Source organism: Sinohyriopsis cumingii, chromosome 6 (assembly GCF_028554795.1).
Source record: "Sinohyriopsis cumingii isolate HCF-2022 chromosome 6, ASM2855479v2, whole genome shotgun sequence".
Lineage (NCBI taxonomy): Eukaryota > Metazoa > Mollusca > Bivalvia > Unionida > Unionidae > Sinohyriopsis > Sinohyriopsis cumingii.
This window is the reverse complement of record NC_142966.1, coordinates 89,241,383-89,260,059: the sequence shown is the minus strand read 5'-3', so window position 1 is coordinate 89,260,059 and position 18,677 is coordinate 89,241,383. Positions and strand designations below refer to the sequence as shown.

General features: G+C 36.2%; 1 protein-coding gene and 1 long non-coding RNA gene across 3 annotated transcripts in view; one reads left to right on the top strand and one right to left on the bottom strand.

Annotated features, from left to right (window-relative positions):
* The window catches only part of LOC149797407 (uncharacterized), a 130,255-nt gene that overhangs the window by 46,931 nt on the left and 64,647 nt on the right, over positions 1-18,677 (top strand). The window lies entirely within an intron of this gene.
* On the bottom strand, positions 11,143-17,727 carry LOC149797408 (uncharacterized). The gene is made up of 2 exons (XR_016421812.1): positions 17,208-17,727; positions 11,143-15,075 (listed from the first exon to the last, which is right to left on the bottom strand). It is a non-coding gene; the product is annotated as an uncharacterized LOC149797408 (long non-coding RNA).

Sequence of the window (18,677 nt, the reverse complement as noted above, 5' to 3'; positions counted from 1 at the left end):
AACTTGCATATTTGACGCAAGGAAAGTTAAACAGAATTAAACTAAATTTTAAGAAGGCTGTTTTAGATGAATTTGCTGGTGGCAATCAAAAATGTTGTCTAAAGACCCCAGCAAATTTGAGAGTTATTACGTGTCAACATAAGCAAATAAAATTATGCTGAAAGTTTTTGCATGTACCGTCCGATATTTGATGTTTCAAAAGTCAAAAAGAAAATGAAAAAAAACAACAAAACAAAACGTCATTGGGCATGTTATTTAATCTGAATATTGTACGATATTTACACCCAAATGAGAATTTTATAATTCCATTGAATAATTTAAATAAGTGAGTCCTCTCAAATTTTATCTGAATACAACTTACAATACGTTTAGAAACTGAACTTACAGTAGGAATAAATAATTTTTGCTTGTCAGAACGGTATATGAACACATAAGGTACAATAAGAACAGGATGTCAATTTTTCATAATAATTGGAAAACGTTCCTTTCCACAAAAAACCCACGCTGGTAGTAAAAGCCAGGTCTTGAATAGAAATTCAAGTAAGCATTGTAACAAAACTCAGGTAGAATTTCTAAGAGAAAAACGGAACGCCATGAACTCAGATCCAATATGTTTACAAATGGTCATTATCTTAAAGTTTAATCATGGACATCAGTTCGTTATGTAATATTTTTGTTTACAAATGAGCTTTGCAATCAGCAATCGAGGACAAAAGTGAAACACACAATGAAGTTATAAATAACACAATCACAGCTCTTCTTGAACTGGACATTATCACAATTCTTCTTGAATAAAAATACATATTCACGTGGGTTTGTTTCACCAGAAGACGTCTTATGTTGTCCAGTTTGTCTTAAATATTAATGGTGTTTATCGCCATCGCAGCCATCATGAAAATATTACTGCTGCTATTACATCATGGAAAACTAGTATTATCTCTACTCCTCTCCAAACAGGTGATTATATCAACATGGGGTTGTCACCAATACACGTTTTATTTTTCTGGGAGGTGATTGTCGTCCGTGTTGATGACAGAAGCTTGATGGTCTTGAGGTGTCCTTTTCGCCTTTGTCTTGGGCTTCTGTTCTCGTGGAATCCTTCCACTCTATTTCCACAGATTCTCCACCATTCAAAGAGGGATTACAGTCTTCCATAGTTTTTAATAATCTAAAGTGGCTTCTGTCAAACTGTTCATTTCTATGATATTGTCGCATACGGCATACAAAATGACGATCACTGTTTCATCAGGGAGTCGGTTTGCAAACTGAATTTCCACACGAATCGGGCCGGTTTTTATAGGGTGGAAGTGTCCCTCATCGCTGCTTTTGTCTGGGGTGTACTCAAAAGCTCACAAAGCATAACCTCATGTATAATCTTCTTACGTAATACTATGACTGGTGTTGGTTCCTAACTGCCCTGTGGCTTCGTACAGAGACAAGTACGATTCCTAAACAAACTTAGGTTCGAAAGGTCTGGTACACAACGTCTTGCCATCGAGACTGACTTCGACTTTAGACTCACCAAAGTGATGAAAGTTGAAAGGACATTTATCAAACGCTCCGCTGATGGCTGAATTCTCGACGATGCCAATGATTAAACGTCTGGGTAACTGGCCTTGGAACAGATGATCTTCGATCATGGATTTATGTCATTTTGGAATGGTGAAAGGTTTCACTTCCACACGTCTTATCGGATACATGGTGGTCGTTCTGCTCAAAGTGTGACTGATTTCTTTTCCCACTTTAGGTAATACTTCCACACGTCTCACGTAGAGTCTGGCTTCTTGGATGACAGTTTTGTACTCGGCAACATTAGCCATCAAATGTAAAGCGGCACTGTTACGATTCTGTCACAAACGGACATCCAAGCCATTTAGCAAATACGTTTCTTGCAACCACATGTCCAAATGCGAGCGATTCATCAGTTCTAAATTTCGGCTTCCAGCAATTTTCTTTCGTCATTCTATAAATCTCGATAAATTTTCCTCGGCCCCCTCAATAGTAGTGCTGTCAAACTTGTCGTCAGGTTTCCATACCACGCAGGCATCTAGATGGGTGTTTTTGGCTTCTTTTCCGTACATCAGTCAATTTTCCAGGTACGCTCGGTAAGGGTAAGTATCCATGCTGCTGCTGACCAGTTTGTTATTCAAATACATACAAATCCGCTAAGCTGAGCAAGGAATGCATACAATTGTTGACGGAAGCTACTCTGGATGTGTCAACTAGATTGGGATATTCGCCCGTTTTGATAATTTTCACTTTCAAATACAAGTAACTGCTATTCAGATCTATGTAATCTTCGGGATGTCCTTTGATTACAAACTCGATGGGAGCTGAATCCGTCAAAGAGGAGATGGGATGAAATTCGACCCATTGGGACTCTTGCATCGTCATCATGGTGGGTGGCGTGGAAACAGATCCAGTTTCGACTTGGAACAGGCGCAAGACTATCGGTTCATCATTAATTTTAGTCTCTGTGATTTTATAATAATCAAAGACGTCTAAGTCTCGGACGGTTCTTCTTTTCTTAGTCTTTCTAGGTTTATGAGTGAGAAGGTTTCTGATGGGGTCTTTTCTTCGTCGTCTCTTTCTGCCTTATCCTTGCTGTAGTGTCAGGAAAGCAGGAATGCCTGACTCGAAATAGTTCATGGCATTTATAGGCGTTTCTCGTCGATCCAAAATGTCTTTTCCCGTTTTCAGCAAGACATCTTTGCCTGCTCTCAAGAAGCTTCTTTTGGGTTTTGTTTGTAAATGATGACATTTTGGAGAAATTCTTTACCGTGCGTCAATGTGGCATCTTTCAAACCGTGCTATCCTCGTGTCACCATCGGTTTCAACACGGGGGCCACCGAACGAAAGGCTGATTTCAACATATATCCTAAAGCATTTCCTTGTTGTCGAGCGACACCTCGGTACACTGGATACATGACTTAAGATTCGTTAGATAATCTTTTTATGAAAATGGAGTTTCACCGTGACTTTCCCTTTGCTGAATGAAATATTTTGTCCCTGATCTTCTTTCATAGTAATATTGACAGTGTCAAAATATGAGTTGCTGATGGGTAAATAGTGAGGATTTACAAATTCGCGGTGAACATGATATATGTTTCCACCTAGTAACGGTACGGAGGTGTGTCTCATCGCGTTGTTCACTACCATATCGGAATACACAAAGATCAAATTCAGTCCTTGGTCCAGTTCTACATGGGAACGAAAGTATCTTCCAAAATCATGGTTATTGGCAATTGTTGGAATGATGATCTGTTTGCTAATCTTATCCGTGATCATATTGAGGTATCCACCCAATATATCATACAATTCAGGACAAAATCTAATACCTAGCACGTTTTCCTCATTTTCAAATTTCATCAATAGGCGACGAGCCACTTTATGGTACTCGATGGTGACAGGTTTGTTCACTTTGGTCAGGTGTTTGTCAAATGCTGTATTGAATCTGTCAGAAATGACCTCCACCACATGTTGACCGCTAAAATAATGGCCTGGGTTAATATTTAACTGATAGATGTACAATGGAAGCACAGTGCTGGGTACTGGTCGATTCACAGGAAATTTTTGATGTTGTTTAGCGCTAATCTTGACTTGTTGCAGTGTTTCGTTCAGAACGTCGACCTCAAAAATGTTTTTAGTTACAGTGATGGTTTTGATTTGTGTAGGGTGAATCATTTCCACCAAAGCCACTTCCCAATGGGCTTCGTGATCCAATTGGATGGCCTGAGGTAAGTTGGCCGTGTAACAACACAAAGTATTGAGGGGGAAAAACCTCCACGGAACTGTCACTGGGTAGCGTAAAGTAAAATTGGTTATTGTTGCTCATAATTCTAGAGTTCTGCTGCTGTCCGAGGGGTCACTCGCAGTCAGAGGAGTGTCTCCGCCCAAAATGTTGTTCTTGTTGGAATGGTGACTGGCGTTGGACACAAGACTCCCGTTGTATACATTCGAGAAGTATTTCAGGGAAGGATTGTGAAGAAGGTAACCAATGCAACTACTCAGTAAAATAGTCCACAATTGTTTGTCTCCTTGTTGCAAACTCAAATTGGCAATGGCCGCACCTATGACACAGTACACCACAAAGATTTGGCAGAAAAAGACAATCTGCCTTTTAGCTACTCGTTCTCCACATCATGCCCACAAGTGTTGCTTTTGTAGATCTCACAGAGTAGAACTGGGTGAGGGAGTGGTCACTGCAGTGGTAGCGCTAGCTGAGGTTTTGTGGAACGGCATGATGGTCACTTCTTTTTATAGTCGATGACTTGACAAGGGTCGATCCAAGAATCAAAACTGGAAGTATATCCTTTCGAACGCACTTTGACTTCGTTAACACATCGTTATCCCACTTTACGGGTTCTTCGTTTGAGAATGCTTTCGATGTCGTACACGTCTTCTTTTTTGGTGACGCGTTGTAACTCGGGCAAGTAAATCTTTCCTTTTAACACTTCCCCGTTCATGTCTTCCAATTTTAGATGGTAGGATGACGGCCAAGCACTCATTATGTCCCGTGAGACGAAACAATTCGATACTCCAGTTGGGTAAGTAACCTTTGTCGAAAGTGCGTTTGGTTTTGGCAATGCGCACCCAATCTCCTACTGCCAACACTCTACTTTGCTTGGGGACATCCACTGACGGGGACGTACCAAACAGGCGCTCGATAACGGTCACTTCGTTGTCGGGAGTCACTTCTTGGGGGGTACGGCCGATGCTTTGATGGTAAGATTGGTTGTATGATTGGACCAAGTGCGGTAAGACGTCGATGTACTTGAGAGTGTGCTGATACGTAGAATATTTCCACTTACATTCTTTCGAGGTGCGTTGGAAACGTTCCATGATGCTGGCTTTGGTTTCGGGATTCTTGGTAGTGAAAAAATGAATGTCACGTTTCTTTAATTCTTTTTGGAAAGCGTGGTTCAGAAATTCGGTGCCTTTGTCGGTTTGCCATCGAAGAGGGTGACGACCGCTTTGCTTCAAAACCAGTTGGAGGGCTCGCACTAATTCACTACTCGACTTGGAAAAATCAATGGCACGACCCAAGCAAATTTGGAAAAGACGACGATGACACAAAACAAATATTTGTAGGTGGCGAAATGAGAGACATCGGCTAAATTGTTTTGCCATTGATGATCGATGCCCTCCACTCGTGTTCGACTTCTGGAAACCTTTGGACGAATGTGTTTATGTAAAGTGTAGGTGGCTTGTTCTTGTAACGATCGTTGCCCTTTAGGTAAACGGCCACTTTTCAGACGGCTTTTAGCAGTACGATACCATTTCTTAACTCCTCCGTAACCTGCAGGATGGCATGGATCGTAATAAATGCTATCTAACACCTTCTCCATTTTTATTAATAAGTCACCCACTCTTCGTTGATACTGCTTTGGTTGGGGCGAAATGTTGGTTCGGAAAGGGCTTTACGTGTCCGATGTGCCACGGGAGTAGAAGTCGAAGGTAGTGGTAGTGGTGGAGGTGGTAGTGGAATGCTTTTGGTCTTCTTTTCTTTTTTCACTTCTGGTTTCCCTTCTTTCTTTTTTACTTCTGTCAAAGGAGGAGTGGACATCATCTTTTTAACCCAAGGGTTCAGTTCTTCTCGTTAGGGTGTGGGGGAAGGGACAACAAGGAAGCTGCAATCTTGCATGGAATGGGAGCTGCTGACCGTGTTTGAAAGCCTGCTTGTACCTCTTCTTCCTCAGGCATTCGTGGGGTTGTGTCTTTCTTGACCGCTTGGGGTGGGTGGGTGGTGGTAGTGGTTGTAATGTCATTTTCATCAAGGCTTTAAAAACGTTAGAGTTGGCAGAGCTGTGTCGTCTAAAACTTTCTGGTAAAAGAGTTTTAATTGTTGCAAGAGTTGACCGTACATTTGCGATTTTTCTGTTTCTAACAAATCGTTGCGATCCATTAACGACTGCAATTCGTGTTGTAAGTATGACAACTCGGTTAAATTCGGATTGGGAGGCAAATGTGGGGTTAGTTGTTCTTGCCAACGATGGAATTCCACCCATCGTTTGTAAGGCACTAAAGGCAGTTTTCGTCACTCCATTCGATTTCAAGGGTCACGTCTGAGATATTTGGACTGCAGAGGTCCCTCTTATCTTCCTTCTTGGGCATGTTTATCTTGCTCCAACGAGTCCTCCCAGCATTGTTCCCAATACTCCTTTCAGCAAGGGTCCTAACAACAGGGAATAAATTCCTCCGCGTTGTACCAACATTTTTTTTTTTGGACGGATGGGTACCTTCTTTTGAACCATTTGGCGAAGAACGTGACGACGTTTGACTAAGCATTTTTTTTCCTGGTGTTTATACAAATTTATCGTGCTTTTCAATACGTTTTTTCGCATGGGTGTAGAAGCTTTGGACATGATGGACAACATGTCCCCATGTTTGACTAAATGAGGAGGCAGTCCTTTCCTTTTCTTTTCTTTGGGATTAGAGGAGGGATGGCTGCTGGGGGTGGTGGTGACATCTTTGGGTGTTCAGGACCACAAAATCACTGATGCCCATTCTTTGCCTCATGCCATTTTTATATTGAAACGCGTCGCCATTGATTGTCTTTACGTCGTATCAACTTGATGACAGGCATCACGCGTCCTGGAGGGGTTCGCAAAGACTAAATAAGGACAATTCTTGCTTGGACAAATCCAGTAAACTCTGTAACATGCCCGATCTCTCTTGGACTTTAATTTTGGGAGTAGGTACTTTGTGAGGAGCTGCCGCTGCTGATAAAGAGGAGGAGGGTGTCACCACTGGATGAGACGTTTTGGAGACGCGGGTATCCATTGTGTCATCAAATGAGGAAGAACGGATGTCAAATTGGGTTAGACAGGTATCACCGGCAACGGAAAAGTAGAAGAACCTGAGCCTACATGAGACGCGGTCACCGTCGCTGCTGGTCGTGTTTTGCGAATGTAAGGTTGCGTCCTGGCCGAAGTATCTTTCTTGCGGAATAATAGCTATTTTCTGCGGGCTTTTGTTTTTTCTGGGGACTTTTGTTTTTTATTTTTCTGTTAATTTAAAATATCAAAAATATCTAAAGTATGATTTATACTCATGGACAAAAGTTAAAGACACAAGTAAATATGGATAACACCTGCCCTCATAAATAAAAAGAAAGATTTATATAATAAAACGTTCTTTGACATATTTGTCAAATAAGCAATGATTGCTAATTAAGATTACATATTAATATGTCTTAGGAATAACACTCGGCTTAATTGTACAGAATAAACGAAGCGATTTAGTACTTCTATACATGTGATAGTGCATCTTCAATCACATTATCTTTTCACATCATGCAGCATTAAACTCCACCTCAACAATATTTGAGCTTTGTTTTTCATGTTGCTAATGAACGTATCGGGGTTTTGAATACAGCAACTTGAGGCAGAGCTGAACTAATATCCAAATCCAAATGTTGTAAAACCAGTATCAAAGCCAAGCATTCCTTCTGAATTGTTGAATATTTATCCTGGTACATTCTAGCATTTCTGGAAAAATAGCTCACTGTAGGATCTACGCCATTTGTATCTTCTAAAATCAATAATTCACCCATCCCTGCACTTGCAGCAACATACATTTTAAATAATTGGCTGAAATTTGGTGTTCAAAGAGTCTGTGTACTTTTAATTATGTAGTTCCTGACATTTGTGAGACCAGTAAAATTTGGGTTTCTAACTCGACAAATTTGTCAACGGTTCGAGCAACATTTCCAATAATATCCAGCCATATCCAGACACTTGCATCAGTTACTTGCTACTAATAGGCACTGAAAATTCAGAGGTAAACTGAACCTTAACTTCTGCAGGTTTAATTTGACTTTGTCCCACAATATGTCCTAAAAATGTAACACAAGCACGGCAAAGTTCATTTTTAACAAACATATGTGTTAGATTTACATCAATGAGTTGATCAAGGAATTTCTTAATTGTTTCAATGTGATCCTTCTATGTATCTTTGTAAATGATGATGCCTCGATGTATGCTTTACGATTATCTAGACGAGATATTAATATGTTTAGTAAACGATTAAATGTTGCCGGAGAATGTTTGATTCCTGGGTTAATCCCTTTATACTGATAAAACCCTTCTGCAATTGCATATGCCTAAATTTCGTTTGCTCATTCCGTGAGTGGAATTTGCCAGGATCGTTTTAAAATGTCGAACTTAGTGACATATTTCTCATTTCTAATTTTGTTGATGCAATAATCTATTCTTGGCTTTGGAAATACATCTGTTTTGGAGTCACTATTGACATTTATATGGTCAATTGTTACGATTCTAGGGTCTTAAACAAAGCAAACGAAAGAATCAAAACCAATAAGTTTTATAAAACGTAAAATTAACTCTATTAGAGTATTATGAATTAAATCTAAAATAATTGTAAAATGTTCTATCACAAGCCCAAAATATAGAGTACTCTGAATGAAATTCATGTCTTAAATGAGCAGACATACCAATATCCGTAACTATGCTAAAATGCAAACAGTCTTGAGATATCGCAATGGCATTGTCCAAAACTCCTCTTAATGAAATGTAGACAGGTCCTTGTAACACTGGAATTGGATACTGGACAATGTCGGGATGATGAAATTGGACATGGACAGTGTGGTGATGATGGAATTAGACAATGGTCAGTGACGTGATGATGGAATTGGACTATGGACAGTGTCGTGATGATGGAATTGGACAATGGACTGTGTCGTCATGTTGGAATTGGACTATGGACAGTGTCGTGATTATGGAATTGGACATGGACAGTGCGGTGATGATGGAATTAGACAAAATTGGCAGTAACGTGATGATGGAAAATACATTTTTAATCTCAGAATAATATTTTAGCTCAAATTCAATGAACACTTTGTAATTCCAATTAATAATACAAATGAATGATTCTTCTTTAATTCTATATAAAAACAGCTTATAGGATCTAGGAATAAATCGATTCTCTCTTTATTTACACGTACAAGACACTATTACGGCCTTATGTCTCAGTGCCTCCTTAATGACTTATGTCGCAACACAAACCTCACTTAATCATCCAGTGGTAAAGTACCCCAACTGTAAAGCAGTTTCAAGATATAGAACACCAAAACAAATAAATAATCTATATTTATCTCAACGATGATACGTTAAGGACACTCTAATTCTATACGAGAGACTGATCTAAAACATGAATTAATCACATGTTCATCAAATTCCTATTCACGAACATTTTCACTTGAATCATATTTGTATTATTCTATCACAAAATGTCATTTTAATAGTAAAGCAGACTGGGCCTAAAATACTCAGAAACCAAATTATATGGAATCATTCTATTCGCAAACGTTATCTATGATAGCATTCTGTTACAGTATATAAAGTACAACTTACAATCAAGGAAAAATGTTAAGCACACACTATGATATACGTAAAATTATACAAAATAATGTATTCAAAAATACCACTCAAAACAAACCATGCAGCACAAAATTGTATACAATATATAAAACTTAATTTTCCTTCCTTTTCAAATATTTTATGGACATTAACCTCAGTTACAACTTTGTCACACATTATCCCTCTTGCGTCCTTTATTGGTACTTTTCTAACGTACCAATCTTATTCTTATAAATTGACATGAAAAGCAAACACCAGTTTACAGTTGCAACCATCTTGGTTGCGAGTAAACCATTAACACGCTTTCATCGAGTAAACCATTACCACGATTTCATTACGCTTGTGTTCGAATGACCATGTTCGTCATACTGGGTCTTGAGTGTTTACACTTTCTGGAGGTGTCAAAGAAAGGATCAGCCCACGATTCTAAATAATTCATGAACGCCCTTGGAACACGTACAATATGAACTTGATGTTGGACAAGGTCAAGTACAAAATACAATCATAACTTATAGTCAAGGAAAAAAACTATAAAATATAAATTAAAGATACATACCAAAAGGAAACATGAACCTCTAACTTTAAGTGAAATTAAAGTACATAGCACTAGTTATACTGATGAGAACAATATTGCGAACCAACCAAACCTCTTTTTTTTCACTAATATATCTAACCACTTAATATGTCTACTTCTACAGAGCATAAAATACACAAAATCACTACTGTCTTGAATAAAATGGTACCCGAACATGTTAGTTTCAATATCTCCCTAACAACAGTTAATAATACTATTGTCATTCTCAATAAAATAGCCACTAAAAATCAGCCGGTCTAGAAGGAATTCGCCCTTTCGTTTTCTGAGTCATTGAAAGAAGTACTTCACTGAAGTATCACTTCCTGTACATTTCCAGAGTCACTGACACTAACAGAAATATTCTCAATTAAAAAGGAACTCCATAAATCACAAACAGGTTTTCCACAGAAACTCTATTGAGATAACTTATACACTAGTGGCTAATAATGATAGAATCAGGCGAACTTTCTGACGCAATCTTTATTGATTTTCAAAAGCATTCGATTTGTTTTACCGTTCGGTATCATTAACAAAAACGTTTAGCCTACAAGTTTTCTTCAACCTCAGCTGCTTAGTGCAGGTTCTATCTCATTAACAGACCCCAGGTTGTTTGTACGGATAAATATACTTTAGAATGAAGTCATATTTTGAGTGGTGTTCCTAAATGATCTATATTAGGGCCTCTTCCTTTTCTTTTCATCAACGACTTAGCCTTGTATTCAGTGCAGTCTAACACTGATCTTTTATCTGAGGACTCTACCTTGAATACATCTGGTAAATCCGTGAGGATTGAATTTCTTATGAATGTTTATAAAATGGACTTTTTATTGCTATAACTTAAATTTATATAAATCTCAATAAAAAGCAGAATTTGTAGTGCTCAAATAATAGAGTGGTTCACATCGCCGAAACATTTTAGTGATTCCTCCTATAAGTCACGCTAGTTAAGCAAAATTGGATTTCAGGAAACCTGCATTTATCAACAGCTGCTTTCACTCATCACACGTGGGCTAAAACATACTAATGTTAGGAAGGTTGTGGGTTCTCATTTCAGGTGGTGAGAGATTCATCACAGTGTGAATGGAATGTGTATGTCAAACTTTGCTTTCTACGGGGAGAGATGCGAGTTCCAAATACTTATGTCTAGGGGCTTAAACTTAAGTAACAGAAGAAGGTAAACACAACAAGTTTCTAAAATATAAATTTATTCAAATAAAATATTTTAAAAAACAATGTAAATGACTTAAAAATAACTTACAGCGTATTAGAAATTAATACTTACACTGTACTACCAAAATTCTCACTAATTTCGAAATTGATCTAATGTAATCTGAACGAAGCATGTTTAGTGCTCTTATGTTACCATGATAACACTGAATTCAACAGAATTATTAATCCAAATGTTTTTACTTCAATGAAATCTCGTGAACGAAGAATATAACTGTAATCACTGAACATTTCACATAATTAGATACGATTAGTTAAATATTCAAGTCTTTGAATATAATGGCATTATCATAAAAGCACTGACTGTTTAAATCAAAGCTTTAATCTGCTGCTGTACCCAACAACATGTAAATCATAAAAGTTCCCTCTGACTCTTACTAAAGCTGTGTATAAATGAAAGATTAAACATGGTGAGTGTATCTTCATTATGTAGTGTCCTTTTGCGTTTCAAATAAACAAATGAGATTCACTAGAAGTTCCCGAAAAACTAAATCTCATTATTTCAAAATAGCTAAAACAGTCGTAAACAGAAACAATCCTGTTCTGATTCTCAAATCTTAGTGAACTAATGAAATGCTAGGGCGTGCGAGACAGTTTTTATTTTTACAGGGCAAGTTAACTATGAATTCCATGTTTGTTCATGTCACCATCTTTCAAATTCGAACGCCATTTCTTGGCCTCCTTAGTTGTTGATTTCATCTTAGATCGAACATGTCATAAATGGAACTAAGACGACGAAGTATACGTGTACTTTTACTATAGTTTTAACACTGAATTATATAATTTAAAATATAACTGTCCTAGGCTCAAATGACTTAAATACAAATTATATTACAAATTAAAAAGATGATACATAATTCCGTGACTAAACGATACACATATATATATATGTAAATTAAAGATTTAAATACTAAGAAACATGTATGGTGTTTATGCAGTTATACAAAGGAAAGAGATTCAATTATATTGTCCGGTTTATATGAATGTCTTAAAATATTTACTCCCGTTTATGTTTGCAACAAAAGCTGAACCCTTTACTAAGTCGTGTAATATTTCGACTAATGTAAGTTGCCCTTGAAACTACACTCATCCTCCCCATCTAATCAAGGCTCTGTAAGGATACGTTCCCTTGTTCCACACTTTTATCAGATACCTATACTGAAGATTGTATCTCTCTGTATCCATCTACCTCTGATTGATTTGCTCTCTCGAATGACATTATTTACCTCCACCAATACGAAACATTGTTTATTTATTTATCCCAATCTCCCCCACTCTCAACATCCGAAATATCAAACTCAACTACACTGAGTTTTCATATTACGTCATAATCTGTTATAATCACTAACCCTGGAAACTCACTCTGCGCCATCTTTTGGGTTATAACGCCAGGGATTTTTTTCTTTTCTTGTTTTTTGTTTGGGGGGGGGGGACATTTTTTTATGAATGGTATAAAGTTGTCTTTATGTCTTGAAATATTAAAAAAAACCATACATTTTGCGAGTGCATATACAATTTGATAATAAACAGGCTAATCAGTATGTAAATAGCCATATCTTATACAGTATATAAAATTAATATTCATGGTAATAATACATTTGCAACTTCAGGGTCTTCCAATGGATCATACCGAAAATGTATGCTGAGAGCTGCCATTCGGACCACCTCGACTTCATTATTCATGCACAACTTTTCGGTCAATGTTATGGTCAATCCAATCGCAGAAATAGCCGAGGTGGGCCGAGTAGATTGTCGTTTCCATTTTTGTGTAGACGTTTCCACTGAACAAAATGTGTGTTTGCTATAAATTACTGATCCAACTTTCATCTCATGCATTTTTGTTTTGTAGAAATAATAAAGATGGTCATAATGGGTCATAATGTGCGTGATTTAAAATATGGAGAGGTAACTTTGGATTAAACTGAAATTTATCAATACGTGACTTCATTACTTGTATGGAAAAAATGAAACCAGTATAGAATGGGCAAAGTATGGGTTTGGCTGGCCAGGATTTGTTGCTAATGAAAAGTAACATTTAGTAAAGCAAAATCTTTTGAGAGTGTATCCTATTTATAAATGGTAAAGAAAATAAAACTGTTTTAGTCACGGAATTACATTATTTTTACATACTTGATTGTGGAACATTCATTAGTTGCTATATTTTGGGTTTAACGCCAATTTTCAGCGCATGATAGGCTATTTAAACATTTACGGCATTATAGCTGTTGGAAGAAGGACCCGGGAAAAGCCCGGTGAGAACCACCGATCCACGGAAAGATACTGGCAAGCTTTCTTAAATACCCACATTGGCTGTATTTCAAAGACATGTAGATGACATACAAATAATGCCCCGGACAGATACTTTTTTTCCATATAGAGGCTTGCATCAAGGAATGGTCTATATTGAAAATATAAATCTGATCACGAGCATCCATAAATTATTGAACTTAATATCAAGGTGTTTCTATATGTTTACTGGAAGAGTTGAATTTTTTTCGTGAGTTCTAAACATGATCTCTATGTGCCTCTTTCCACAATGTTTCCATCTGTTTCCGGCGTTAATCATTCACGTGAGTACAGGAGAGAACAACAGCTTTACAATGGTTACACATACGCATGTACAATTAAGTTTAATATAGATGCAAAATTCCAGTTCTGTTTGTTTATAACAAGAAAAAGGAATATCTTTTGTCTACATCTGAATGATTTTCAGTGGGATACTAAACACACATTTCAGATATGGCAACTGTTGTTTGAACTCGGGGTGGGGATGTAGAGTGTAGATTATACGATGCTGGGTGTTGTGTTTTATATCATTATGATTCCAATATGATCACTTAGGTCTCTACCATCGTGCTTAACGCTGATGACCCCTCATAATCTTTTGTCCCACCAGTTTCATCCACTGAATGTTTTGCAACTTCCTATTTTGTAATTTGGTTGGTTTATGCCTACCTTTAATTTTAAATTATGTATTCTGGGGGACTTGTAAATATTTTCTGTCATTTAGATATCTTTTTCGGAAGTACTGCATACACATATAGAGGGTCACAATGACCTTGACCATTTACTCATTTATTGCATAATATGACAAGGCTGATAATATACTTAAAATATTAAATTGAAAAGAGATAAATGGTGATGGAAAAAACTCTAGGTTATAAATATTTATTTTAATAGCTTTTTGATGATTTCTGAAATGAAGCTAAAATACTTAAATGTTACGTGAACATGCAATATTATTTAATATTAATTAATGTAATCATTGACAAGAAGAGCTATGGTTATTTATGCATTCAACTACTATCCACGTTTGTCAAGTAAATCGAGGGTTGATTTAGGACTCACGGTACTAATAATATGGACCAATGGTAACCAGTCTAGAAATGGGTGAGGACAAAATACGTTTTATATGGGTTGAATGGCCCCGATTGGTTATTAATGAAAAGCAATTTTTTATTTAAAAAATAATCATTTGAGAGCGTATCCTATTTATAACTATAAGAGATATCGACCAAACAAATGCCGCGGGACACATGCCTTTCTCCATTAAGAAGCTTGCATCACGGATGGGTCTATAATGAAAAAGGTAGGTTTGATCGTGAGCAGCCTAAGTGATCATATGTTTGACAGTTTTAATGCGAACATTTGTGTTCAAGAGTTCACTGTCTCGATCATATGTTCAACCGTTTTGCCGGTTTTGTTCTTAAGCCCTCTTAAGTTCCCCGGAACAGACCGTGAGCTGGCAACGGTTGAACGTCGGCTTTTACTGCTGATCGGTGGAATTCGATTTGAGTTGTCGTCCTTTCTGACGGCAACGGCAACAGCCCGTACTTCCTTAAATGAATTTACAACGTTCGTCACAGCATGGACCATCGCCATTTTCCTGGCAGCCTGTAATAGGACAGTCAAAATAAATCTTCACAAAATTATTTATAAATCTTCACAAAATTATTTATAAAAATAAAGAGCATTTTTTTAGAACAGTCTCAAATATCGTAACTAATGCGGAACTGTATTACATGTCTCGGAATTGAAGGCCTGAAACTGTATTACATGTCTCGGAATTGAAGGCCTGAAACTGTATTACATGTCTCGGAATTGACTCTAGGAACTGTACTGTTCGATGAGTGACATTTAAGGAACATGAGACTGGTAATGTCATGAATTCGCAATGTGAACGTTAATTTCCTGTCTTCACTACAATCATAGTTTCCTAATGTTGAGTAGTATATACACAGGTTTAATCCTGCATTTTTTATTTCATTAAACATATATATTTATTAATTTACTTATGGAATAATTTGAAAATTTCCCTTTTCTGCGTAGCAGTCAATAAAAAGTTTTATTTTGTTAGCTTAATTAATATGAAAAACATTAGAAAATCTTGTATGTTTCAAAATATATAGCATATCATTCATTTATTACTAAATGACTTGAACACAATTAACGTGGAGAAAATGTTTTCTATTTCTAAATACACCAATACCCATGAAATTCTATCTAGGAAGATTAAGATCAAACATGTACGGATTAAATGAAAATTGAAGCAACTAACGTCACAGCAAAACAAACAAAAGTTGAATTAGAAGCGGATGAAGATTAAAGCAAAGAACAAAAACAAAAGTTGAATTATTATCAGATGAAGATTTTTTTTTTAAAACTAACCAATGTGCTTGTTAAGCACATTGCATAGGAAAATAAAATGAAGCTAAGAGCAGTAAAAGCAATGACTTTCTAATTTCACCAGTACCAGCTGATAAGTTTGGTGCATCCGGGAAATTACGCATTGATAAACCCACTTAAAATTTAACATAATATCAACACGTAGGAAACGTTTTACAGCAAAGATTATTGGAAAGATATTTAAGAATTTACGAAGATCTAGTGCATGATATTTGCTATTTGAATAGTTATATTATAAAAAAAACGTTAAGCCTGTTTGCCTTATAGAACAAGGGTTCTCTATCATGGGTGAAATGACTTGGTGTTTGTTCCCGTTTGAACCATAATATTACTGTCAACCTATAAATGCTTTGAATGTCTTTATTGGTTGGAGTTCCTGTAAGATTTTTATCTTTTATCTTTTGTCTCTTCGTGGTATGAAATTTAGTTTCCTCGGATATTTATTTCTTTATTTGGGTGTGTGTGTGTGTGTGTGTGTGTGCTAGGCACCGTATAGCCAGGATTGTACTGGTGTGCTGATCTGTGTGTGTGTGTGTGTATATATATATATATATATATATATATATATATATATATATATATATATATATGCAAAATTTGTCTATCAACCAGTCACAATTAACCGCTAGTGCACGGATTGAATATATATATATATATATATATATATATATATATATATATATATATATATATATATATATATATATATATATATATATATATATATATATATGCAAAATTTGTCTATCAACCAGTCACAATTAACCGCTAGTGCACAGATTGAAATATATATATATATATATATATATATATATATATATATATATATATATATATATATGCAAAATTTATCTATCAACCAGTCACAATTATATGCAAAATTTGTCTATCAACCAGTCACAATTAACCGCTAGTGCACAGATTGAATGATAATAATATATTCATATAATGCATTGTTAACATGATTGTTTTGAAGTTCAAATATCATTGAAGTGAGGGGTAAATAAGAACAATTCCTGAATGGACTAGAAGTATGTGTAACAAATGTTATTTGATATTATATCTACAACGTCAATAAGAACAATTATCGAGTTAATGTGTCAGTATATTAAAATTATTATTGTTATTATTGTTATTATTATTATTATTATTATTATTAGTGCAGAAGGACACATTCCCTCTGTTAACACAATTAAATATTCATTAGTAAGCGATCAACATTGCAAGGCAAAATACATACACACATACACACACACACACACACACGATGGCACATTTTCTGCCCTCCACCAAGCGCTATATATAGCACTATATTATGCGGAATAGTATCATCCAATTACCCAGTTATTTGCTTCTTCCACATCCGAGCATTGTCCACGGGTGTGCAAAATAAATTGTTTTAAATTTAAAGGAAATCGGGCACAAAAAACATCTCTATGCCGAATTTATATACTCTATCTATACAATATGTAAATTCTAGTATATATATATATATATATATATATATATATATATATATATATTATCATACAGGTTAAAGAATTTTTAAATCGTATTCTGCGAAGATGCGAACCCAGGCCACGACTAAGCACACATCACCAAAATACGATTCTTCTCAATCGGTGTTATATGCACTTATGTGTAACAGACACACTCGCATGACGACCTAGTAATTAATTCTTGTCTACACAGTCATGCCGTTACTCGCGGACTTGGGTTGGAATCCTCGTAGAGTACGAATTGGAATCCTCGTAGAGTATGAATTGAAAATTCTCTAACCTGTAAGATAGTGTCGCTTGTATTAAATATTAATTCTGCCGTCTATTATCAAGCATTCTTCTATAGAATCCAGGGATTTCGCTTTTCTTTCTGTCTGGTATATATTTATAATGGTCTCTCTCTCTCTGTGTGTATATATATATATATATATATATATATATATATATATATATATATATATATATATATATATATATATATATACATATATATATCTATGTATATATATATATATAATAAATATCATGACTTTAAAAGTAGTGGTATAAAGCAATTTGATATACGAATATTATTGGTATATCAAATTATAATCCGCCAATGATGGCGCATTAATGCTCCTATACAGATGTGTGTGTGTGTGTGTGTGTGTGTGTGTGTGTGTGTGTGTGTGTGTATGTATGTATGTGTGTGTGATTTAGATTTTTCACATAGCTTAAACAGTTTTAGTCATATTGCTACAATGTCTGCAATGTGACAGCTTATAGTGTTATCTAGTAATGAGACATCAACCCGCAGACATGTAGCATCGTGTCCAACCGAGTTACATTATCCTGACCCCAGGCTGACCAGTCCTAACACTAACCTCTAATCAGATTGAAATCAGATCTCACCAGTCTACGTAAAGATCTGACAGCGACCGCTAAAGAGTCTGGTTCTGGTGACTCGTATCATTACCATAATCGCTAATAATTTTGTTAGCGAGTGAGTTGAAGTATTACACCTTCGCGTTTGGGAGACTAAGCAGTATGCATAAAAAGATGAATTGTACCGAAAGAACTTGTTCACTTTCAAATTTCCGAAATCTGCAATTCTATTGGTTAATTCAAATGTCATCAGAACAGGACCCTTACGCAGTCGCTGTGAGATGGTCAGGTAGGACAGTGGTGAATTGAATCAGATTAGAAATGTTAATAATCTCTGTTTTCTGAATGAATAAATATGGTACACAATTTAATAGTAATAATCTCTCTCTCTCTCTCTCTCTCTCTCTCTCTCTCTCTCTCTCTCTCTCTCTCATAAGGTAACTTTGC